This window comes from Symsagittifera roscoffensis, chromosome 6 (assembly GCF_963678635.1).
Source record: "Symsagittifera roscoffensis chromosome 6, txSymRosc1.1, whole genome shotgun sequence".
NCBI lineage: Eukaryota > Metazoa > Xenacoelomorpha > Acoela > Convolutidae > Symsagittifera > Symsagittifera roscoffensis.
Genome location: NC_087067.1, coordinates 9,808,367 through 9,835,153, shown reverse-complemented (window position 1 = coordinate 9,835,153; position 26,787 = coordinate 9,808,367). Strand labels below are relative to the sequence as shown.

At 38.3% G+C, this 26,787-nt stretch overlaps 1 protein-coding gene across 1 annotated transcript in view; it reads right to left on the bottom strand.

Moving 5' to 3' along the window:
- The window catches only part of LOC134847523 (cyclic nucleotide-binding domain-containing protein 1-like), a 380,437-nt gene that overhangs the window by 234,045 nt on the left and 119,605 nt on the right, over positions 1-26,787 (bottom strand). The window lies entirely within an intron of this gene.

The following is a 26,787-nucleotide window of genomic DNA, read 5'->3' as shown; positions in this document are numbered from 1 at the left end:
AAATGAACAGCGAGGCTGCCTCGTCTAAGTCACAACTGAGAACAGCTGTGCCACCAAAGAGGGCGAGAGTAGAAGAGGAGATTCAAACGAACAAGACCATGCAAGATCTCAATGGGACGATAGAAGAACTAAAGAAGACTAGAAAGGAGCTGGATGCTCAGTCTAGAAGAAGATAGGGACATGTGGAAGAAATTGTTTGAAGACTGCAACAAGAAGCAGGGTGAAGAAATAGAGCGCTTGAGGCGAGAATACAAGCAGTGATCGGAGCGTCTGTTGTTAACGACAGCCGTAGAAAAAGTGATACCTACAAGGAATATTCCTCGTGGGCAGTCCCCGATGGAACTCTTGACGCCTCGAGAAATGAGTCAGACTACAGAAACGCGACTCCCGGCTAAAACTGGTCGAGTGACAATCCCGGATCCGAGTGACACCTTAGGTGACCCAGTCGTGGAGCAAACGGTGAGGAAGCTGATAGAGACAGCTGGACGACTGGTTGCCAACCGAAATGCGCCAGGTTCCGGGGTGACTGCACTCTATGGAATAATCGATGACACGGGCAGAATACAACTCTCCCAAGACGTGATGACCAGGGAGGGAGTTAGTAATGCAACATCATCGACAAGGCGCTCTAGGTTCCCAGACAGAAAGATACGAGAGATGTCGGCAAAGAAAGTGTCCCGAGTGATTGACGAGCAGAAGAACAACCAGCTGAAGTATAGCTTCACAGGAGTTCCGGATATGGGTCCGAGAGCCTGCTTCAATCGATCGACTTGGAGTCCAGCAGTAAACAAGCAGCAACCGCCACTTGGGTTATCACATCTGATACTGGGGGACAGCTTGGTCAGAGTGCTCCAAAATTTGAGGACTTCCTGGATCACTACGGTGATGGCGTTTGGAGGCGCAACGATTGCCCAGTTATTTTGGATGGTGGAGCTGATAAACCCAGGGAGGATCCCTAATGTAATGATCCTAGTAGGGACGAAAAACATATCGAGAAGCTCAGATGAGGAAGAGGCGCTATGGGAGTCAATGATGGTGTTGCCTATTTACTTCGTTCTGGCAACTGCGCGGTACATTCCGTCTGCACTGTACCAATGAGCACGAAGATGTTGACAGCAACAGGGAGGAGACATAATGAAGGAGCAATCAGGTGGAACAACATCCCAAGGAATCTTGCGAGTCGGAATGCTGGAAGGATGATCCTTATGGATATTGAGCACCAGCTGAGAGCTATGGATCAGGCCAGACTGACTACTGACGGCATCCACTTCGATAGCATCGAGGGACAAGCCTGGTTAAACAGAGTCTTCCAAGAGCGATTAAATGAAATGGTAGTAGAACTTTTTGACAAAGGAGTGCTGAGGAAGGAAGTAACATCGAATAAACCGTCAATTTCAACCTTTGTGCCTCCTAACCTAGAAACACATCTGGGAACGGTCCCAGCCGTGACGACCTACAGGCCGCAAACGCAAAGCTCTAGCGAGCCAGGGAAAAGAACGGACGTACAAGATCGATTGGGGAAAGCTCCCTTGAGAAGAGCATCAATCCTAGACGAAGATTAGGGCCTGTCAAGCTGACAGCGGAAACGACCAGCACCTCTAGATCGGATACGAGATCAGAGACGACGAGCACCAGTCGAGAGGAGCGACGCCCAAACAGGAGCTCTCTGATGTGTTCGAGGCCCATACGTTCTCCCTGGCACATATACAAGGATGATCTGATGAAACTGAACCTTCAGACGGTGAGCTTTGCAGCAGATGCCATGAGGATGTTGAACGGAGCGAGATTGCCTGTCAACGGACTGTACTCAATAACAGGCGTGGAATGGTTAATAGCTGCTGGCATAAACTTCAGCTCTACAACTGCCTTGAGGTTTGCCGATCTAGAGGGACTGCCCTCGAACAATACAATGGTTCCAGTGAATGCAAGACCGTTACAAGACGTGAAACTGAATCATGACGAAGGAAATCGAGAGGAGAGACCTGGAAGATTCCTGACAACGAGGGCGCCGATTGAACAACATGTGAAGATGTTCAGGCAGGTGAAAGCACCCCCAGGCCATGTGAAAGAAAGAGCGTACCCGAAGCAAATGAATCAGGAAGGTGATGATCAGAGATACGGTGGGTTGATGCAAGGTCCAGTAATGATCAAGAAGATCCATGCCTATTTAGTGAAGGAGGTGAACTTGGCCGAAAATGCTGAAGAGAAATCAGCCGAGTTTGTGAACAGAGTGTGCCAAATTACCCTGGAAGCTTTCTGGACCCAGAAAGTGAGGAGGGAAGAAGGCTTTGACCGGACTGATAGCATGCTGGAAGGGCTAGGAGCCGGATGGACCGCGTCCTTCTTGGCGAAAATTTACCCAACACTTTCTCGATATTTGTTAAAGGAATTCCTCCAAGCAGTAGTGGAAGTATCGATCGTTGAACTACTAGCCTTGTTCATGACGTGTAGAGCAGAAAACTTTGTGAAAGGACCGGTTGTACTGCTCACCGAAGAAATTCAAAACTTGCGATTAGATGGACTTCTAACGTTGATTGCAATAACGCATGGAAACTTGGGAGGGCTGCTGAATTTGACGCGCTACCAAGAGAAGATGAGAGAGAATGTGAGGAAGTTCGACGTGAAGCGAGCTACGGATTCCTGGAATCAGATAAGAGATTTGAGACATACTCTTATCCAGTACCTCCTGCAGCAGAATCGCTTTGGAACAGGAGAGGATGAAACAACCCAGAGGGAGGAATACGTGCGACGACATGTTGGGGGCATGCCCCTGCTAACTGATCTGAGCTTAGCTATGAGGACCGATCCCTTAGCGTTGATCAGAGGAGCCACGGAGTTCGTGACAGTCATATATGGACCAGCAGTCACGTTTGCGTTCCCTGATGTTAAGGTGGAAGCACACAGGAGGTCGGTGCTGCACCTGAACCTCATATCAGCAGTGGAAGGGAGTGCGCTGAATTGGTGTGAGCAGCACGTATTGCTAAAACTCATGAGCGAAGATCTGTTGTTTGCCAAGATATCGGAGCCAGAGATGATGGTCGTCAACATCGATGATCACTTCCGTGATCGCATGGAAGAAGTGGACAGAGGGCACATTGAGGTATTCCCAAAGCTCTGGAACCTAAGGCCCTTTTACAAGACAAATGGCGAGATCACGAAATTTCTTCGACTCACTGCGGCATACCACAAGGTGAGAGAAGAGACGAAAGGTTGGGGTGATTACAAGCAGTTGACAGAGGAAATCCCTGAATTCCCTCTGATAAGAAGGATGTTGCTCGGAGCAATCTCCGTAGTGAAAACTCCTAGGTTGAAAGCGTTTGAGACCAATGAAAGGAGAGTGGCAAAATTCTCGGAAAAGATGGATCCGTGTTTTGTGGGCAGAAATGCCGCAGTGTTGCAGCATACGCGATTTGTTTACACGGATCAAGCAACGAGAAGGCGGATAAGCAACGCAGCGACTCCGAAGTCTGGGGGATTTAACAAGGAATGGGTGAAACTGGATCTAGCGCCTATGAAGATGAGAGGCAGAGCTGAATTACCAGAGTCCTCACTGATCTTGACAAGTGTGAAACCGGAGTTAACGGTGGAAGGAACGCTACAGATGATAACTTTGCTAGCACCCTTCGGATATGAGGAGATCAAAATAATCTATGGAGAGGAAGAAGATCTGTCAGTTGGCAGGCTAGTCATATCAAAATTTCCGGAAGGGGCCAGAAGTGAAGAGCAAGGGCCCTTAAATTCGAAAGAAAACCAGAAGGAGATGATGGGCAGGGAGGAAGCTGTCGATCAGAGGAACCTTTGCAACAGGAACCTGATCAGGCCGAGAAAGAAGACGATAAGGCATCGACAGGAGGAGTATCCAGCCTAGACTTCAATTTTCTCAGTGATTTTGAAAGCGGTGCAGATGCGTTAGAAACGACTGAGCCAGCAGACGAGGGTACTTCCACGCTGAAACCCCCGTCAGCCTTTATGGAAACGAGCCGGAATCTGCCTGAGAGTGGCTCTCCGAACAATTCTAAAGATACAGAACAGAAAATCCTTATGGAATCAACAAGGAGAAGAAGAATAGAAGGCGCTGCCAGAGTACCTTTCTTGGGAACGTTGCCCAAAGAAGAGTGGGAGATGCATCACAGGGAACATGAAAATAGGATGGGATATAAAATGGACAGAGTAGCCTTTATGGAAGAGGTCTGGACGGTAGTTCAGAGCTACGGTACCCAGTCCGTTTTGAAACTAGGTCTCAACCGACCACTAATGCGGGAGGTCCTCGACAAACTCGACGAGTGTGAAGGGAGATTGAGTGAGTTATTGCTCGACTCAGCCACTGACGAAAGTGAGGCAAACTCTCCTATCAAGATGACGCCGCAAGAAGACAAAGAAGAAGTGGCATATCTGTCAAAAACCCAGAAAGGAACGATGCGGTCAAAATTGGTGATGGACAAGATTATTGAAATGAAGATGAAACTGGGCAGCAAGGTGACATTGAGGAAGGCGGGAAAGACGAAGGTGGATTCCGAAATCTCGATAAAAGCTTTCAATTCAGCAAAAAGAAAACGAGTCGAAGAAGCTATGGATCTGGGACAAGGTGATGATCGATTGCCTGGCACAGACAGGATGCTGACTGATGTAGCGATGGTGCCACCCATTCTTATGGCAGGAATAAAGTCAACCGTTTACAAGACCAAGAAGAGTGACCGCACTCTGACTGGAGCAACATTAGAAATGGAAATACTCAGCCAATGTGGGGAGAGTACCAAGAAAGACTTTAAACCGTCTACCATGAACCATGGAAAAGGAAGTGTTGTAGGGCAACTAGTCACAGTGGAATATAACCGACTGACAGTGTCGGATACTGTATCAATAGATGAACCCGCCAACGTATACATAGAGATGTTGGAGTACAGAAATTCGGCCAGAGGACACTTGATGGCTCTGGAAGAACAAGGTGCCATAGAAAGTTATTTGGAAACGATGATGCAAGGCGCCACCCTGAAGCAGAAAGCATACGGGACTCTGGTATCGACTGAGATGCATGCAGAAACGATAGAGCAGTTGTTAGCAGTACTTTACGTGAGAACTGAGTTAAAACTGAGGTTCGCCTGGTGCACGACCGGACTGACTCGCGGAGAATATGATTCAGAAGAAAGAAAAAGATCAAAGGAAGAAAAGGTATTCCTAATGACGAGCATGAGAGATCTGATAACCCAAGAGGAAGCGGCAATAGCGTGCGCGAAGCGGAGAGTCACTCTCTGTTTCATTCGGTTCATGATAGAACAAATGTCAGTGCCAGCATTGAACACCTGTGTTAAGATGCTAAAGGAAGGCGATGAACGAGCGAAAGCCTTGCTCTTGCTAGCACTGCTGGTTATGCATCAAAGCAAACCAATGCGAGTGAACATAAAGGAATCCGTGGAACTAGATTCCATGAGGAAAACGGACGAAATAAGGAGATTCTCAAACAAAGAGCTGAGGCTCACTAAGGAATCCATGGGAGCACTGCCGAAATCCAGTGAATACTGTGGACCAATCAGAAAGAAGTCCTACAGTTACGTGTCCGGAATCATAGGGATGGCGTACAACCCTTTCCTAAATGAGGACATACGCGATTGCTTCTTTGATTACGAGCAGGCAGTGTTGCTAAGATTTTGGACGTCGAGAATTGCAACGATAAGAAGCGCTGCTAATCAGCAGGCCAAGCTGTGACTAGTCTTGGAGGAAAAAGTGACTGCACCTTCAGTGCCAAAATTGGACAACCGGGTAGAACTTGGACTGGGATTCTCAGACGAACTGCTGAGAACGAGTTTGATGGTAGTGTGGGAACTGATGAAACCATCATGGTGTCCGAGTCCAAACGCTGATTCAATATTACATGCAACACAAGACGTACAGAGGGAACTGAACTCAGATTGTAACCTGCGTGATCTTAACATCATCTATAACGTGATGACAACAGCCTCTAAGCGCAACGGAGAAGACAAAGCAGAGTTGCCTGGCTGGGGACCAGAGGACTGGGTCGAACCTGGTAGCTGTCTGGCAGAAGTCTGTGGACTGGAAGGTCACGTCTGTGGAGGTCTGGATTGCGTGAAGACCCTGGAGAAACAACACAAGCAGTTGATGATTTTGTTTGGGAACATTGTGATAAGGCGAAGAGAGAAACGGAACTGATTGTGGATTGCCATGGAGGAACCGAGGTGAACCTAGTGACTGCACTAGGATTCTACAACATGTTTGGTTCTGTAGAGTCACTATTGAATCTAGAACAAAAGCATGAGATGGTCACGGCCATCAGTTTAGAAGTGGTCCCAGGAGTTTTGCAGACTGAGCAAAAACACATAGGAAGGTGGAGGGAAGCAATCGAGGCGGAATTGATCATCCGACACAGTGAGACATATCGCAGACCGTCGGGAGCGCGATGTTTGGTGGGATCGACATTAGCTCCAATGTGTAAGAGCAGCTACCCAGTGCATTTCGTAGCTGTGGATGTGAAAAGCACGAGAACGATCGTGGATCAAACCTTCTCGTTGCCAATATGCGTAACACTAGCCAGAATGTCAGAAAAGTCTTACGAGTTACTGTGTAAAATATTCTCAGCGGTTCCGGAGAGAACTAAAGAAGAGTTAGAGTCGATACTGGGAAGGAAGTTCATGGGATACACCAGTGGGAACTTCAGTGACTTTGAGAGACAGAAGCAGAAAGGATCAACCATCACGGATTACAATGCAGTAGACGAAAATGATGAACTCCACCGAGTGATGATAGAAGTGGAACCACTACTGGAAGCTTTGGGAAAGCGTAACTGGAGGAGCATCATGTTGACACATGACGAGTTTCCTTGCCATTGCTTGCTGCAAACATGGTGGTACCTCGAACGTAGTAATCTGGTGTTGATCTGGGACTCTGGAGAGCTGCTCTCCATGGGTTTACCAGACTCATCACGGCCCATAACGATAGTTGGAGAAAGAAGAAATGTTGAAAGAAGATTTGTAGAGAAACGTGACGTTGTGCCTCCACAACAGCTTCTGCCGAAACAGAGAATCTAAGGTCGATCCCCTACCTTGTTGTAAACAAAGAGTGGAAAAGCAAAAGTGTTGGAGGACTGCTTCCAACAGCGTCAGAATAGCTACCGATGTGTTTCAAGACACAAAAACTGAAAGCAGAGTCAATGTCGCAGGAGGAGGAGATGGAACATTGACAGAATGGCCGAAGAACAAGACGCAAAAAGAAACGGAATTAGAAGAATTTAGAAAAAGTTTTAGAACTTCTAAACGACGAAAAAAGAAGAAACAAAGAAGTGATGAAAAAGAAGAAGTTAAAACTCAGAATTGTTTTGTATGTGACAAAAAAACTCAAATGAGAAACAAAGCAACCAAGTTGTAATTGGAACTGAAAGAAAACATTTAGTTGGAGTGTTGAAGATTAAAAAAATTTGTTGCATTTATAAATTTGCATTTTGATTTTAGTTAGTGGCTTTAGAGACACTTACTATTTATTAAGAAAGGCGTGAGTGAAGAGTATAGTTAAATAATCCAGCCTGCATGATTGTTTTTAACCAACTAGGACGACTGATCACTTTGTGGTGACATGAAAGACTTGGGTAATCTCTTGAAGAGGGAGATAATGTCATTGTTCATTCTAACCACAGAGTTCCTTAATTTTAAACCAATAACAACTAAAATTTCCGAAGGGAAGAAGCATAGTAGGGTAATTTTAGCTTGTTGGTTGGCAGGACTGTCTTGCAAATTAACCTCTTTTAATACCTAGGAGACAAAGTTTTAAATCAGGGCTTGACATTGGAAGTCAGACAAAATGATATAAAAATGTTTTGTCTTAGATCATATCCTCGAAAGTGCAGATTAGTGAAAGAATTTGGGAGGCTATAGTGATGTAGTATGATGCCATTTTTATTCTGCAGTGAGTCAATATGACGTGGATAAAAGTGATTTCGTGCATTTTGTAAATTCTGTTCGATGGCACTGTACCATTTTTACGAAGACTACGAGATTCAATGGGGACATTGACCGGACTGTCCGGGGAGTATGTGACATTCGACCAGAATTGACAAAAAGACAGTTTCGGATGATAAGCCGCTAACCCAGAAAATTGGCAGTTTTAGAGGATTAGCAGTGTTATTTGGACGATTAGACGAATCGTGAAGGCCGGAAGATTCTGGAAATTCTAAATTTTAAAAATTCGGTTTGTGACGTCACACTTCCGAGAAACGTTGAAAACGGCCATTTTAGAAAAATTTCAAAAAAAGAACACAACAACAACGACAGTTGCGAGAGATACTACGACGGGAAATAGAAAATATGACAGAGTGTTAGCAAAGACAGCTCCGAATTGTAACGATTGTGTCGCTACAATCGTTACAAGGTCATTCACGCCAACGGTGAAGGGTGGTGGAATCGTGAGTTCAGCCTCCGGAGAGGAAATAAGGGTTCTTTCCCCGGATTCAGGAATCCGGAGGGGTCTTGAGGCTTGAACTTAAACTATTTTATACAATTTTTTAGCTTCCTAGTCAAGCACTGAATTGAGTTTAATTAACATCTGGATTAATTTTTTGATTATGAGAAGCTAGGAGTTGAGGGAAAGGGTTGATCCATTTTCGACTGAGATGATGATTTTTATCTACTGAACAAAAAGAATAGTAATATAATAAATCGTAGTAGCCCTGTTTTTAGGAGTGATTTCGTGGTCTGGGGATACTGAAACCCAGCCATGAGCTCACTAATTTTGCATGTAAGTAAGTTAATTTGAGCGTTCTGGTCGAAGCCGGAGAACAGTAAAGTTTTTGTCGACCCGATGTTGAAAAGACCACCAAAAGAACTGGCTTTGGTAGAGACGGTGAAAAGCATGTAGAGCTTTGCTTAGACGCTGGCCACTCGTTTTGTAGCTTAGCTTTATTTTCCGCCGATATGTACTTCTGGGCGAATGTTACAGTCAAACCCCAGGAAAATCAAAACCGAGCGTGAATAAATTTTTGGAGAGTATTATTTACGTCACTTCCAGCAGATGAATTTCAAAAGAACTCAGAAAGTGCATATATACCTAAGTGCATTCATAAATGCATCAATATGTATGAAAGCACATCTGTAGTTATTAGAGAATTTTAAGACTTTTCCTGAAAAAAAAAACAAACACAAAATCAGCAAGACCTATATAAGAGTAGTCACTATGTTCATTACTCTTAAAGAGATAAAAATTCAAAAATTGATAAATTTACAACCCAATCGTCCTAAATTATTTCTCATTGTCAAACAATGTTACATTTTTTCTTTTCAAAAGACAAGAAATGGACAGAAAAAATTTCTGCAAAAAAAAACAGAATAGAAAATATAAAAATTAGGGTTGGTAATTTTACAAACAACAGTAGTTAAAAAACGACACTCGAGACTGCCATAAAATTAGCTGGCAGTGCGAAAAAATCCTTGTGGTGGCAAACACGCAGACAAAACATTACTCTTCTAACTATAGTCCGACTTATAATTTTTGACGCGAAAAAATGTGCCATTCCCCCGGATTGGCACAAACGAATCCGCCGATGCATATCATCCGCCGATAGATATCACTGCTGCAAACCAAAAGAAAAAATGCCACTACTCTGAAAACCAAAAAAAAACAGTCCGACAGCATTCAGTAACTGAATGTATGTCACGATATCTGCACACAAAAATACATTTGTTATAACAAAAACATTTCAATGAAGATGTTTGTGTGCGATCGAAGTATTCCATGTGGATGAACAAATGGATTTTAAAAAAAGAAATGGTCTAGTTGATTAGATCCGGTGAAAATTTGCTCAGTGAAAATCGTTTTCTTGATGAGTTATTTCCGGTACGTAGAGTTTTTTCATTGTCTTGAATAAAACTGATAACATACTTTTTTTGATTTGGTTACTGTGCTTTTTTAACAAAATTCAGTAGTTTTGATGCATCACAGGAGGCATGTTTTTTTTATTTTTTTTTTTGAAAAAATAACGCAAAACATTGAAAGTGGTTTTAACACCAGTATCAGATGAAAGTAGCCCATTGGTATGCAGGTTTTCGAGATACTCACAAACTGTGAGTATATTTCAAATGCTTACATGGCAAAGAACGAGAAAATTGGTTGAGTTTACTGACGTTTGAAATTCTATCCTTAACGCAAGCACTAATGGGGCTAACTGTCCGTAGGTTTATTACATTCGAAGTAAACTTAAACAGCACAAGCTATACCAGTGTTTCAAATTGTACAACGGCTTCTTTGCAATCAAATTTTTCAAATAGATTGTCATTAACATCAATTATCAAAACGATTAGGTGGACTTTTTTGATCTAGTGTTTTTTAACCACGGAGTTATACCTTGAACTCTGTTAACACCAAAATCTCTGGCAATTATGTGTATTTTTATCTGATCTCCATGTATTTGGTTGGTTATTGAGCCGTTCAAGTCTCTGATGTTCTCCGACTTTCGCTTGGGAGAGATATCGTCTATTATACTCAACAAGACGCTGGTTAATTATCTGTTGTGGATCTGATCTCGGAGTAGTCGCCGTTTTTTTTTGTAACACTGAGTTTGAAAAGATAACAAGAAAAATATACAAAGAATTAAACAATTTAGGCATAAATAACAACCGTTGATTTCAAAAAAACAGAAACATCCAATAAATTGTTCACTTAATCGATCGCTTTATCCGCACACAAATGTAAAAAGAAAAATCACACAAACTTTTTACCATTAAAAATGTTTCACCAATACAAACTTCTCGCAATTATATTTGAGAAGAATTTTTTTGCGGGCTTGCTTATGTTATTTTCTGACTTTTCATAGCTTTCCATGAGACTTGCAAATTTCACATGCTTACTCAGCAAAAGCAAATTTAAAAAATCATGAAATAATTTCTAGTTTTGATTGTTCTAGCCTCAAATTGTCTGGTTGCTTCGGACATTTCCTGTGTAGGTGACGTCACTCTAAAACAGAAAGAATGCGAATTGACGCGACACTTTGCTTAACAAAGGCTTTCAAATCAAAATGCCTAGAGAATCTATCTGCACTTTCAGGCACAGCAAAAGGCCAGTCAATCATCTTCGGTTGCATGTTTTCCGCAAACTTATCCCAATTTTCCACAAATCTTTGTGCGTAAGCAGAGTCCAATAGGATATTTAAGCTGGTGATTTTTTCATTTATAAGATTAGACTTTACGTAGATTGATTTTCAACCGTTGCAATCTAAATTTATCGTTGAAGGCATTAAAAAAGATCTTAAATATTTTGTCGCTCTGCGAGAGCCTGGTTTCCCTGCATTTGGACACGATGCGTCTGAGCGTATTGCGAATAGTAACTTGTCGCAAACTTCTATCTATCTAATTTTTTGAGGGCGATGAACTTTGCTCCATTCAAAAAATTCCTGAAATAAAGTTATTGCAATCCTCTATCTATTTGAATGAGGGTCATGGGTTTTGCGCCAAAAAATTCCTGAAACAAAGTGCTAATAAAATTTCGAAATCTTTAAGAAAAATTACGCTCCGACGAGCTACTCACTCATTTAGAAAACAAACATACTTATTTGTACACCGCAAACGCATTTACAAAAACTCTCGACGTTTGCTGTGTTAGGGGCAGTTATATTAGCTCTTTCTGGGTGCTCAGATACTAGATGCTCATAGTTAGAAGCCACAAAAGATGCAGTTTTGTCATTCTAAGCGGCAAGTCTCGTAACTAATTTTATGTGTCTCTCATCCATCGAGCTTTCTGACGATTATCTTGATTTTCTGCTCCAGATCTCTCTGGGAAAAACTTGAACCCTGTTGAGAGGTACAGGCAGTGGAGCAACTTTTGCCTTTTTTTGTTAATTAGATAGCTCATAGCTGTCACTCATTTACGACCACTTCTTTCAAACTGTTCCAGAAAAAGTAAGAAAAACGACAAAAGAACAGCCAAAATTTTCTTTCGATCTTACAAATCATATCATTCATTTTGTCTAACAGTCTTTTCAACAAGGAACACGCGAGTCCTCAGCTAATCTTTTCAATACTCGAGCTTTTTCTAATATCTGATTTTACACAAACATCTAGCTTTAGTTGTTTGCCAATTGAAGTATTATTGTCAAGTTTAGCATTAGGCAAGAAGGACAATGAAGCAAATTGATCTTACTAGAGTAGCTAAATTTACACCATTTTTTTGATAACAGTTTGAACTAAAACCACATCTAACCCTGTTCAAATTTTTAGAAAAATTCTTGCTTGTTTTTGCTTGTATGTACCTTGTTGGTATTCCTCATGTTCAAAGCGTTGAGTAAGGATAAAAACGAACTCGTTAGGTGCAAGAAGACTAAAATAATTCATGAAAAAGGGCTGAATTTTTAAAGACAAAGAAAAAGTAATTGAGTTCATTTGAAGAAACATAGAAATTCTATAAAGTAGAACTTAAGAAACAACCTCAACTGAGCTCAGTAAGTCAAGCTTAGCACCATCAAAATTTGCAGGCTATAATTTTTTTTCCTCACTAGGGATCTACTTGACAGACCTGTCTCTGTACTCTCTCAAAGGGCTCTCAAAAACACAAAAATACACTATAAAATCATATAAATTATTAGATTTATCACAGCAGTTCGTTGCTTATGCGTGGTTTGAAAAGATAACAAGAAAAATATGCAAAGAATTAAACAATTTAGGCATAAACAACAACAGTTGACTTTAAATAGTAACATCCAATAACTTGTTCGCTTAATTGATCGCTTTATCCGCACACAAATATAAAAAGAAAAATCACACAAACTTTTCACCATTAAAAATTTTTCACCAATACAAACTTCTCGCAATTATATTTGAGAGGAATTTTTTGCGGGCTTGCTTATGTTATTTTCTGACTTTTCATAGCTTTCCATGAGACTTGCAAATTTCACATGCTTACTCAGCAAAAGCAAATTTAAAAAATCATGAGCCAATTTCTAGTTTTGATTGGGAAATTGAGAAATGTTCGGACCCTAAACTAATGTTCAAAACCAAACTATGATAACTTGGATGTTAGCCCTGAGCAAATAATTTTGGTAACTAGAAAGGTTAAGAAATTTTGAACAAAATGATGCCCCAAATGGAAAAACAGCACCCTACAGGTTAAAATTCCAAATTTGCTTTAAGTTTTGTCACTTAGTGTAGGAAATTCTGTGTAATTATATCGAAAAGATTTTGAATTTTTTTGAAATTCAAAAGTAGAAGCAATGAAGCCAATTGACGTGCAACTATCTCACCATGTAGCTCAATCGCTGGTATCAAGAGAAAAACCCGGGTTAACTCAATGCATGATATCCATGAAAGAGTTGCAGGCTTTTTCCAGGGCCATGAATTAGTCCACCTATCCTCCTTTGTTTGGGTGGTGTGAAGCGAAAATCTCTTTAGGTTCCGAGCCACTATTTCGGTTGGCGCCAGTTCCAAAAACCAAAAAATTTTAAATTTTAGCCTTCAACGTCTCACTGTATTTACAGGAGTTTCACCCGTCTTGCTTGTTTACTAACTCAATTTAGCAGATTCCCAGTTGCTCCGTGAGTAGCAGGCAAGTCAACCCATTCTCTCACTGACATTCAAATGCCTCTCACCGTCGTTTATCTGATTCATGGGGTTGATCGGCTCCTTGCATTAAGTTGTGGTCTGTTCACAAATTTTTCTGGGTGACGCTTTTTCTAATGGCGCCATCGTTTTGTATTTTTAGTTTACACCTACGCAGTGGTTCGCGCTAAAGCACTTACTTCAAAAAGTTTGGTTTAGAACTTTACAAATTTTTTAATCATCCTGAGTTCTTCCGTCTCCTAAACATACGTTTTCGTGGTTCATTTGCATCTTTTTCAATTTCTGATCAGTAAACCCCGTTTGTTACACGTTTTTTAATAGCTCAACCAATTGTGTTAACTGCTTTTTCTGCCTCTGATTCTCTCTCTTAGTTGTCAAAAACATTTTTATTGGCCCAATTGCTTCAAGCGCTGGAATTTATTGTGGCGGTCTGCCCCATCCGTTATTAAAGTTGCGGGGAAACATACGCCTGAAATTAATCCTAGGCTAGTAAACTATTAGCACCACTATTGGAACTTTTGTTGCAACCCCCATTAAAAACGACAGTACTTTTGCTTCAGCACTTACAAACCTTGACAATAGAAACCAGTTGAATGGCAAAAATTTGTAGTCTACACGGTCTAAATCATCATGTTTGAGATGCCCATGTAGTCCCAGAAATTCTCCTATTTTTGTTTTTCTACTTTATTTTATGATTTGAAATTCAATAACTGGACCTCAGCTCTTCCTTAACGGGCAGTCCCTCTATGATTAATTTCCTGAACTCAATTTTGTGCATTGTCCATCAGACAAAATTTGTTTATCGGGGTTCAGTGCTTTTTCACATTTTTACGTTGTTCTGCACCTGAAAGCAAAGGCCCAACATCTAGATCAATAAATTTTGAAGTCACATTTTCAAAAAATGGAAGTTTGATCCCCAGTCGCAGTGCAAATATGCATGGCAGCCAAATCGTGAAATCAAGTAATTGACCAAAGCCTCAGCTAATGTTGCTTCTTGGTTTTGTAATGGTACTTTTCCGTACCAATATAGTAATTGATCTCAATTTAGAAAATTAAATTTGATTCCTTCTGATTCGATCAACAGTCAAAAGTTGTTCAAAACTATCCGCCAATTAGGAATGCAGGGCTGCTATGTCTGCAGCTGGTGCACATAATTCTACCTAGGTTTCTTTTTGGCTCAAATTTGTTTCAGCTACTAACCCAACCATAAAAACCCCTGCTCAACCCAGATCAGTTATCGGACATGAGTAGCCATATGACTACTTGAAATTTTCTCTGTAGAGAAGGATACATCCGTAATTTTGACTATTATCTTAGTGCATTGATGAATATGTTGAAAACCTCCCGCTTTTCTGGAGTAAAATCCTTCTGATGATTTTTTCCGTGCTAAAAATTAATTTGTTCGCGAAGATTTCTGTGGCGAGAGACGTCTGTGTTTTCTTAAAACTTGTTTCATCAGTAAAACTTGCATGTTTGTCGAAACACGTGTCTAACGTGAAGCACTTATTTTTAGCTGTCAATACTTTGATATTTTCCTGTTTTTGTAAGTTTTTCTAAGAGCTGTTTGCAAAATTGATTGATAGTTTGGTTTGCTTACCACAATCCCCTTGTTATTCCAGTTAATTCAAAAATTTAGGCACAAAAGATGGTGTTTTTCCATTTGATCCACCTGTCCTTTAAAGTAGTTACTGTTCGCAGTTTCAACGACAAAAAATCTGTTAGTATTTTAGATTTTTGTGATAAAAAACTTGGAGTCGGGCTCACTTTTGCTTCAGTCACAGTCAAGCAAGAAACCGAAATTGAAAATTGTCATGGGCCCCATATTTCCCATTTTGGTATACATGTTGGTCCCACAAAAATCACAGAAGTAGGCCTATTTTATTTCACAACCTGTACATACAATGTTTCAATGGTCAAATCGCAGTCATGTAAAAGGAATCCTTCGATTGTTAGTTTTGAGGGCGATGCCCCTATGGTTGGATATACGTTATAAATGCCCTTAAATTTTCTGTTCCTCAAAAAACTTCCGTTTAAGTTTTCAAAGTGTCAGTTGCTAGTATTTTATCTATCATATTCCGAGTCAATTCAGTGTAGTTGTTGATTTTTATCTTATTGCTCAACAAAAGTTTTTTAAACAAATAACCACTGAGTAGTCAGAAATTAATTTTCAACTTGGATGTTTCATGCAGTTGGTTTTCATCATCCTACCAGTTACTCTGAAAAAAGGTGCTACCGTGTCATCTCAGTCGCACTTGTAATGCTTCTGGTTCAGCAAAACTTCATCGCTTTTAATCTTTTAAGATACCCTTTTGTGCATGTGCATTGGCTTTTTTACTCAGAGATACTATTTCGGTCTTAATAAACCTATCAAAATTGTATGCGAATGAATTTTTGCCGTTCAGTTTCTTAAGGCATAGTAGTGCTATCATTAACTCATCAAAAAAATTTGCTCCTTGTCCATTAAGAATATAGTTTTTCTTTTGTAAATTAGTTGAACACATTTGATATTATTATCGTTATCATCCTCAGATTTTTTCTATAACAGAGTCCTCAAATCTTCTAGGTTCAGATCTTTTGCTATTTTTTTGCAGCATTAACCGCTTAGTATCTTCTGTCTCCTTCTGTCTCTTTCCGGTGATGATTTCTTATCATCCTTTGCTGAACTAGCTGCTTGATTCTGATTTTGTTTTTGCTTTGTCTTTTAGTGATTTTTTTGCACGCTGTTTTACTTTCTAATTTTTAAATGGCGTTTTGGTGAGTCTATTGGTAGACTCTATTCAGAGCCTGATTTAGCAATTGATTCTTCATTATCCAATATTTTTGATAGTGAACTCAAATGATTGTAGTTTATCCTTCCAATTTTCGCTGCTTCTCTTTCATGGGTAGGAAGACTATCAATTTCTACATCTGGGCTGGCATAAAGTAATTCAAAAGCTACAAACTTGTTTTCTTGTTCCTCTTGTTTTAGCAACTTTTTTAATTTTTTCACCTCACTCTACATAAATATTTACTTCTCTTGGTGGTTTAGGGAAGATCTTTAACCAATTTTGGTTAACTTTCTGCGGTTTCAAAGTTTTTTGTCTTCAATTACAAAAAAAGTGATCATTTTAAGTTTCTATGATCATTCGTGGTCTTTTATAGGACGACGTAAATTTCTTCGTTTTTTCTTTGCAAATGCTAGTTCAAAAAGATTTTTTTTGTCGTCTTCTACAATAAACTTAGGCCCGCATAGTTTTCTGTCGTAGTAGGTCTTTTGTCGTTTTTGTTCGACATCCGTCGTTTTGCACGCAGATCTGGATTGTTTGAAGTTCTTGTTTTAATTTTCTCACTCTTTTGCTTGACATTGCAAAACACTTTTTTTGAGATTCTTCATACATGCAATCTGTTGGAAAGGAGCCGGGGCGAACAAAGAACAATTAAAACGCACAGTATTTTCTCACTGCATGAAAATAAAACTTCAAAGCTATCAAAACTGTTTGGAGATATTTGACCCAGTTGTAGTGGTTTGCTCCTACAAATTTGGACAACCTTCTAAATTGTTTCGTTGTTTTCGTGATTTTCGCGTTTCTCTGATGATGATATGATATTGTGCTAGATCTATCGAATATCAAATTTTGAACTCACATTTTCGAAAAAGCGGAAGTTTGATCCCCAGTCGCAGTGCAAATTTGCATGGCAGCCAAATCGTGAAATCAAGTAATTGACCAAAACCTCAGCTAATGTTGCTTCTTGGTTTTGTAATGGTACTTTTCCGTACCAATATAATAATTGATCTCCATTTAGAAAATTAAATTTGATTCCTTCTGATTCGATGAACAGTCAAAAGATGCTTAAAACTATCCGCTAATTAGGAATGTAGGCTGCTATGTCTGCAGCGGGTGCACATAATTCTGGCTAGGTTTCTTTTTGGCTCAACTTTGTTTCAACTATTAACCCATCCATAAAAACTCCTGCTCAACCCAGATCAGTTAAACTTGTTGAGTTCGTTGTTAGTAGTTTCATAATCAAGAAAAATAAAAAGTTGGTGTAGAGCAACTAAAATTTTCTCCATGAATGCCGGACTCACTACAATTTGAACTATGAGGTACTGGGTTTTTGACGGTTGTTTTCGTTTAAGTAAATCGATTTCGACTAATAGAAATTTGAGATGGATCCAGAATTTCCAAAAGTCATTAGAAAGCCACTCATTTGCTTTTTTTCCGGTCTCTCGTTTTTTGTATCCAGCCTTTTGCCTTTCATCTGGCTTTTTGATATAAATAGACTTTTTGGGTTTATAAATAGGCTTTTTGGGTTTATAAATGTTTCTAAACCCAAATAGACAATTATCACTGCTCCTTCTTATCTATCGCTTGAATTAACTGGTGTTTTCCTATTTGATTAACGTATCATTAGTGGATGGCAGTTAGAGAAAAATAGTCGAAATTTATTTCTTTTCCGCTACATTTTGGCTTCGAACTGATCTAATTTGTCCAAATAACTAGATATCACACTGTCTGGTTCCTTGAAGCTATAATGCCGCGGTTTTGCTCTGCAATTCTTAACTATTAAAATATTTCGTCATAACAGATAGTTTCAAGATTTCGCTTGAATTGTGCAATTCCGTATACATTATCTTTGTTGTTGAGTGATTGCAATTTTCTTTATCGAAGTTTTTTCAGTTGCGTACGCAATGACTTAATCCACTTCATGCTGCTTTGATGTCAATCTGAACCCTATCGCAGTTGATGGAGCTTCCGTTGTTAGGGCACGCATATCTTCATCGTTTGAGTATCCCAAGAGTAGTGCTTGCTGCAAATTTTTGTTTCAAGGCCTTCATTGCTTCTTTGCAATCTTTATTGGAAACGGATTTTTTGCTCTTATTAAGAATTTCTTATTGTGGTTCCGCTGTTTTTCTAAAACCTGATATTGGCCGCAGAGTCCTGATTTTGCCCGCAGTTTTTGAAATTGGCGGATCTTTCATGTGCATAACCGTGTTTTTTTCCAGATAAAATTCGACGCTGTTGCTTGATACAACATGTCTATTAAAAAGAATTTTCTTTCGAATGAATCCAAAAATTGATCCTTTTGTTTCTAACCCCGCCTCGTTGAGCCGACACAGAAGAAGTTCCAAACTCTCTAGTTGATCCTCAAAAATTTTACCGGAAATGATATTATCGTCTTGGTGCACAAATATAATTTTTTATAATAGCTTGCTTAGTTTTAACTCCAGTAAAACTCAGACATGATTCAACTAATTTTAATATAACGAAAAAATAGCTAATGTTCCAAAGAACCACTTTTGACTAATTTGCGTTAAAATCCTAATGAAACAGGCTTTTTTCTTAGAACTATTAACTTTCGATAAAAACAACGATTTTTTGCTTCTGAAAAAAAAATGGCTAGTGAAGGATTGTTGCACAAAAAGTCATAAGGACAAGGAAAAAAAGGGAATTTATTTTGAATAATTGAATAACAATTTCAGCTTTAGGGATATTTTCTAGCCTATAGTGAGATGGATGCTAAAACTCACATTTATTACCTCAAAAATGGCTATAAACGATTTTGGTTTTAATTATCAGACCGTTTCGCTTCACTTGAGATGACATATGCCTAAAAAAGAATGGCAGAATTACAAACATTCATAACTCTCTCCATTATTTTTGGCACGAAGATTCACACCTGATATCAAAATTTCAAATAATTTGAACTCTTTTCACATCAAAAATGACCAAGTTTTCTGGCTCTGCCAATTTTAAGTTTCATAATGCAGTTGTTTCATAAAAATTGCAATTTCAATTTCGACATATAAGATTGAACCATTGCTAGGGTGTCTTCTTCACAAACTAATAATCAGATAAGCTCCTGCAAATTCTCAAGTGTTTCAAATTTTTACTGGCACAACAAATGAACTTATGGCATGCCTGTTAAATCCTTCAAATTAAAAGAGTCAGCCGTTTTTTTCCGTCTAAACCTATGACAATTTCTTGAAAGTCTTTTCAAACTTAATCAAGACAGATGTTTTTTTCTTCTTTTAAATGCTCGATACCCATTTCATGAATATAAGTAATTGGTGTCCCTATTTTTTTCTTGTCTCAAACAAGTTTTAGTTATATAATGAGTCTTCGAAGTCTCTCTTGTAAGTTTTTTCTCTATCTAAATCTGGAATTTGTTATCTTATACTATTTGAAAGCTTCTATAAAATGTAACCTCTGTGGGTAAAAATTAGTTTTCGACTCATGCCAATAGGTTGCGTTATCTTATGAATTGTTTTTCATGAGAACTTTTATCGTATAAGGAGCCAAATACATGAGTTAAATCAGTCTTTTTTGTAACGTTTCTGGTACAAAAAATCATACCTTTTTGTTGAGAGCAATTTGCTGTTTTTAATTTCCAAAAAAGTCCAAAAAGTTTTTTTGCTATCAATGTTTTGTCGGTCAATTTTCCGAAGCATTTTTCTTTCGCCATTAAATCACTTCCTTCTCGTCCATATGCATTTTGTTTTTACGAGTAATTTATTTAAGCAAAAGCTTTTTTGTTATGATTATCATCATTAGGACTTTCATGCACCGAAATATCACCAAATCGTTTAGGCGCTGAACGTTGGTTGGCTTTCATAAAACGTAGCGTTAGGTGATGCCTTTTATCACCATGTACAGACCAAACTGCTTTTGATTGTGACTTTAGTTTTGTTTTTTCATTTACTGGCAACTCCTATGATATTTTAGAGCGTAAATGGCTCCCTGGTTCGCTTGCGGGTCTACTGGGTAGATCCTCTGCAGACGCTTTAGGGCTATTTTTTAATATCCATTTTTTCCGAAGGAACTTTTTTACCTCGGTGTTGCTGCCTCTATCTAAAATGTAAAAAACTATGAGATTTTACACCTGGCCTGACATTAGGTAACACAAAAACTACAAACGTGTTTCTTTGTTCCTCATTTGCATGTGTTTGGCGCAATTTGTTTTGCCTGGCGCTTCTTAAAAGTTTACTTTTGTTTGTTTAGGAAAGGCCTTTAACCTATCATACTGAACTTTTTGCAGTTTGACGCATTTTGACTAATCAATCACAAAATTTACAACTTCTTTGATTAACCGTGGTCCGATATAAAAAGACTTAAGCTTCTTTTTCTGCCCTTGCAAACCAAAATGTAGTATTCTGTCGATCACGATGTACTTGTATACGTATTGTTTTCTCTCTTATTAGAGTTTTCTGTCTTTCTTGTTCTTTTTTTTGTGTTTTCCTCTTTCTTATTTGAAATGCATCGTATTACGATTTCATGGCTTGTTTGGAGACCCTGATTTAGGTTCCTCACGTAGTCGCTTGGCCATGCAAATATTTTCATTTACGACGATTCATCCATGCCATCTTTTGGCAAGGAGCGACCAAAGATCAAGTAAAAAGGACAGTAGTTTTCCACTGCAGACGAAGTGAAGATCTATTAACCATCATAAGTGTTTAAAGATCATTTGCCCGGTCCTTTTGACTTTTTTTTATTTGGACAAGGCTCTTCGAATGTTCTGTTGGTTCTTCGGAGCATTGCGTTTGTCAGAATACTAGATGATTTTGTGCTAGTTCCTTGATTAGGGTTCAGAATACAAGGTTTTGAAAAGATGAGACATGATGTTTGAACCTTGTGGTGTGCAGATTTGCTGAGCAGCCCGCACCTGAAATTCATTATGCATTCAAAGCCTCAACTACCGTCGTGGCCTCTTGCATGTGCAATGGCACTGCATCCTACCACTTCGAATGTTAATCTCTAATTTGAAAAAAAAATTTTGATTTCTCCTGATTCCGTTAACGGTAACATATAGTCTGAAACAACCCGTCAAAATGGATGAATGGGTTTCCATGTCTGCATTGGATGCACATGTTTTTGGCTTGGTTCCTATACGGTTACCCATTTTTCACAGCTAAAAACTTTATCCTAAATTCCCTGCTCAGACCAGGCCAGTAAAATTATTCTAGATATCATTGCTAGTCATTTCTCAAATAAAACGCCCACAAGATTCTTGTACTTCTTCCTCTATGAACGCTAGAATAGAATTCATAGAGTCTATGAGGAACCAATCATTTGCTTTTTTTCCGCCCTCTTCTTATTTTGTTTCCAGTTTTTGCCGTTATGTTTTTTTTAATCTAAGTTGAATGTTTGCCGAAAAATTACAAAAACTTTTAGTTCATTTTTGGTTGTGAAGTAATTTCGTTGTGCATTTAAAAACGTTTAGTTGAATATCTTTCAAATGAATTCGTCTTTCGATCCTACTTTTTAAACTTCGTTTTGTTCACTCGATGAAAGTTGCGTTCTAATCTCTCTAGATGTTCCTCAAACGTTCTACCAAAGATGATAAAGCGTCTGGATACACCAACGCAAGTTGCTGTCATAGTCAGCTCAGTTTTTACTCCATTAAGTTTCAGAAAGCTGCTTGCGTTGCAACTAGAACCATCGGTAGTCTTTTCCACTTATAGAGACATCACGGGTTCGAAAGCTGTAATTTAAAGCCATTCGCAATTGACCAAAACTCAAATCATTAATCGAGAAAAATCAATTTTGTCGTTCAATGAGTCAATGAAGCCCCTTATCCTTCATAAAGGCGAGCTTAACTTTTCGATTTGATAGTTTAGTTCTCTATAATCGTCTACTTATCCTTGGTATCCGTTTTTTTCTCAACGACTACGGATAGAGCTGACAAACGACTTAACGACTACGCATAATTTGTGTCAGTTAGCACAAGTAGATCGCCTTTTTCCGATCGTTTAGGATCTATTTGAAGGCTTTTGACTTTTCAAATGCACATCTCCGTATGCACCCAACCGAAACAGTTTGCAGTTGGAGTCCAATGAGTCAACGAAAAGAATTATCCTCGGTACGGCCAGCTGGTCTTTTTGATCTGATTGTTTGATCCACTATCGAAAATTAATTTTTTTGAGATTGGCTTTTTTCTTTATGATTGTAGCTGAAACTGCTCCATTTGAGTGATTTTATTCAAATAAGCCACTTTTCGAAATTATCCATGATTTTTTTCAAGATCGTTCGAGTTAACAGTTCACAGTTGCGAATGCCTCCTGATATGATTTTGCTTCAGCGTTTAATTTCGTTTTGTGCTTGTTCTATCGGATTAACCTCAGTGTGTCCAGCTGCTTGAACAGATCTGGTTAAGTCTATCAAAATTAAAGGCAAATTTTTCTTTTTTCTTCCCAAAACCCCTGAGCATCATCTAACGTAGCCGGTTTGTCTAATCATAAAGGTTTAAAGGTTCTGATGCTGCGGTCGTTCCTTGCTACTAAAGACTTCGTTGAATTGAATACGATTTCTCAAATTGATCTAATGCGCAGTTTTGCTGTTATGCTATCTCGTACTAGCCTCTTTTCGCATTTTCAGTTCTTCCGGGAAGTTTTTTCTCTGGCTGACTCTTATCAGTGAATCAGCCGCTAGTAGTCGGTTTTTTAGTCGATTTTCTGTATGGCTTCATTGTTATCATCTTGACTCTTCTTGATTGATGCATAATTATTTATTTTGACACAGCTTACTTCTGTTTTTTGTCTGTATAGATGATAAATGGTTTCCCAATTGAACTGAAAGAATAAGAAGACTTCAAACAAAGAAGACTTCCTGGATCTAAAAATTTATCGGTCACTCTCAATAGTTAAGCTTTTCCCAAATTTTTGAAAAAATCTTCACGCCTGTATCAAAAAAGGTTTGGACAAACATCAAATAAGTTCTCCTCATCTCATCAGATGATCTCGTAAGAAAATTTACGAAACAAGATGCGTTGATATACTTTGATCAGAACACCTGAAAAAAAAACTTTCTAAAAAAAGTTTTTTTATTGCTTTGTTGGACCATTCAGAGGCTTTTGGCTCAATTTCACAAAAATCTGGTTGTAAACGAAATTTTTATAAATGAAATTTCAAAAGAGGTGTGCCACTAGGAGCAGTACAAAGGCAGTTTTGTAAATGTACCATCCTCGTCTTCAGAAGTAGCTTTAAATCATTCACAATTTTCCCTTGCCAATTCTGTCAATTCAAACTCAAAAACTTTGCAAAACACACCCAAAGAGTTCAAACTCTAGATAAAATTTGACATCAACCAATCATGTAAATTTACTTGCACTGCTTCTTTTTTTAATTTCAATATATTTAGTTTTTTGAGCAATGCTTTTAAAACAAATTTGGGTAACCTCATTGCTGTCGTTAGAAAAACAGTTGAACTGGGTTTTGAAATGCGTTTTTTTCGGATCAAAACCTAAACAATCTGCTGCACTGCGCAAAAATCTCTAATCTGACTTCGGAATCAAAATGAGCTGAATTCTGATACAATTCTATATCAATATGTCATTAGAAACAAAAGGACTTTTGCAAATGCATTGAGACTACTGACATCTTAAAAAAGAAAAAATCAACAAACTAATCAAGTATTATTTGATAATTTTTTTTTCAACTGCTTCTCTGCAAAGAAATTCTTTGAGCTGACATGAAAAAAAAATTGAACGTTTTGCCGGTTAAACTAAAAAGTTAAAAACTACACTAAGGAGACGCTATCTTATCCTATATATACGCATACAAATACCTGGCGTGAAATCCGTTTACTGTACGAATTTGTGTGTTTAGGATAATTTAATTTTGATATTTGTTTTGCCAGGTTTACAAGGCTTATTATTTTTAAATTTTTTTTCATTTTTCACTCCTAATTTGAGGATTTAGGGAATTTAAAAAAATCTCACGTTAATCAATCAAAGATACATTTGAGTTTTGTTTCTGTCTATGTTACCTATGCTATTTCTAAAACGTTAGTGCACTATTATTAAGGTTTTTCTTCTATTTTTTTTGTAACTAAAAGATAATTTTAACTTCTTTTTAATAAAAATTACAATATGTTGTCACAAGGTAACCGTTTTTAATTATTGATAAGAATTAAATCTTATTTTTCACCTTCTTGAGTTTTAGTTCTTTTCATGGTTATCACAGTTTTTTTTCCTAAGCTGGTAGATGTTTTTTTTGTTTTTCTCATAGTTTTAAGAATTCGCTGTGTCTCTCAGCGTTTTGCACCCATATGCTGATGCTTTTAAAACTATCAAATGATTGTTCAATTCTCGCAAATCGAGCAAATTACTTGTCGCTGTTCCAAAATTAAACAATAAACCAAATAATTTTAAATGTTCCCTTCTTGTTCCGACCATTGAAAATGGGGAGGAACTTTGTATTCGGGTGTATTTTAGTTTTTGTTCTTTTTGTTTCTCTCGCAAAATCGGTTACTACAATTAATTCTTGGACTGGGTTGAAAGATATATCATATTAAAACACTTACAGTCGTGATTTGGACGACAAAAAATTTCAAAAAAAATTTTCAGTGTCAATAAAAATCGGTTTGAAATTTTGATTTTTTCGTCTAATTTCGAGCGAGTGAGCAGGCTTACATTAGCTTATTTATGCTTAATTTAAGGCTTGAAAATTGAGTTTTACTCAAATGTAGTTAGTTTTTGGAGCTTTTAGCTTCATATTAGGAATGAAAAACTTCAAAAATTTGGGAAAAATTATTGAAATAAAATAAAATTTTAATTTTTGTTTTGTTTTTCCTGTTGTTTGACTGCAAAAATTGTTTTTCCGTTTGCATATTTTACAATGACTGACGAAAATGACCGAGCTCTAGTTTTTCGCTCAGATTTCTTAGCACACCACGCCGAAAAAAACGGCACTCATTTGAAAAATAGTTTGGTTGTATTTTTTTAAGACTGGGCGAAACATTCTATGCTACTTGCCCAGTAACCGCCCATCCTTGTTTCAATTAGATTTTTTGAAATAATTGTTGATATTACTGAAAAATGGGAAAAATAATCAGTATTGTGTATTAAAATCAAGTTTTTTGTCTGTTTTAGAATCTCGTCATTCTCCGAAGTTGATCGCCTCAATTCTTTGAAACCGTATTATTAACCGTAGTAGGTAATTTTGAAAATTACCTACTATTTTCCTTTCATCTGATGATTCAGAGTTACTGATTACGTTATCGATCAAGTTATTTCTTTCATCCAAGTTCATTGTCACATCCTCCCATAAACCAGATTGTTTGATAGACGGTTTAAATATTTCTTGACTTGCTAGACAAAATCTTAAATCAGATCCTTTCAACCTCTTTCTGTCTATCTGTTCATGCATTAATTTTGACCAGAATATTTCAAAGTCTAATTTAATCTATTTTTCTGTAACCGTAACTTCTTACCGCCCAATTCTATTGTTCGTCTTTGATGCCCTTCATCAGCACGTTTGAACTAAAAGTTTTTTGTCCTGTGTACGTAGCAATTTGTTTGAGAAGATCAATGTCATTTATTTTGATCACTCGCTATCGGTCGATTTGTTCGATTTATGATATAACTTTCTCGGCCAAAAAATTGTTTGTTTCGACCGTTTTTACTAAATTTAGTTGAGTTTGGACTTTTTCGACCACTTTTTGGTATGATTTGACTTTCTTGATAGTTTTTTTTTTAAATTTGTTGTTTCGACCCCGCATAGAGGAAGCACATCAGGCGAAGACCCTTAATGACTCCCATTTACTTATCACTTCGGAGAAGCTTCAACTCCCAAAAAATGGAATCTCGTCATTCAAAAGATTAAGTCTGAAAGTCAAATAGCTTCCCGCTATTTTTAAAGCTATCAACTCAACCCGCACCGAGCGCCCATGGATTCTAATCGATTATAATGGATTCCCGAGACAAAAATAATCGATTATAATCCATTGCGAATGTAAAATTCAGATCACGAAATCGATTATATAGCCATTATAATCGATTTTTTTTTAACAAAAATAATCCATTATAATCCATTATAATCGATTATAATCCATTAAGTTTGTCACTGAAATCGAATATTTTTGCCAAGATAATCCATTATAATCGATTATTTTGAAATGAAAATCCATTATAATCCATTATAATTGATTACAATCCATTTCATTTTTGGAACTAAATTCGATTATTTTTGCAAAATTTTGCGAGAAGTTTGCAGATTTTATGCCCTGTCTTTTACTAAATGCCATGTCTCAACTTCGTCCTCTCGCCCCCTCAAGCAAGGGGGGGGTTAAACTGGTCATCCCCTCGCCCCCTCGCCCCCTGAAGTTTCTTACCCCCCCCCCATCTAAAGGGGCAGGGTAAAACTGGAGGGGGGGGGTAAATAATGGGAAGGGGTAAACTAGGGGTGGGGCTAGTAAACTGGTGGGTGGTAGTATACTGGGGGCTTAACTGGCTGGGGGGAGGGGTAAACTGGGGGGAGGGGAGGGGG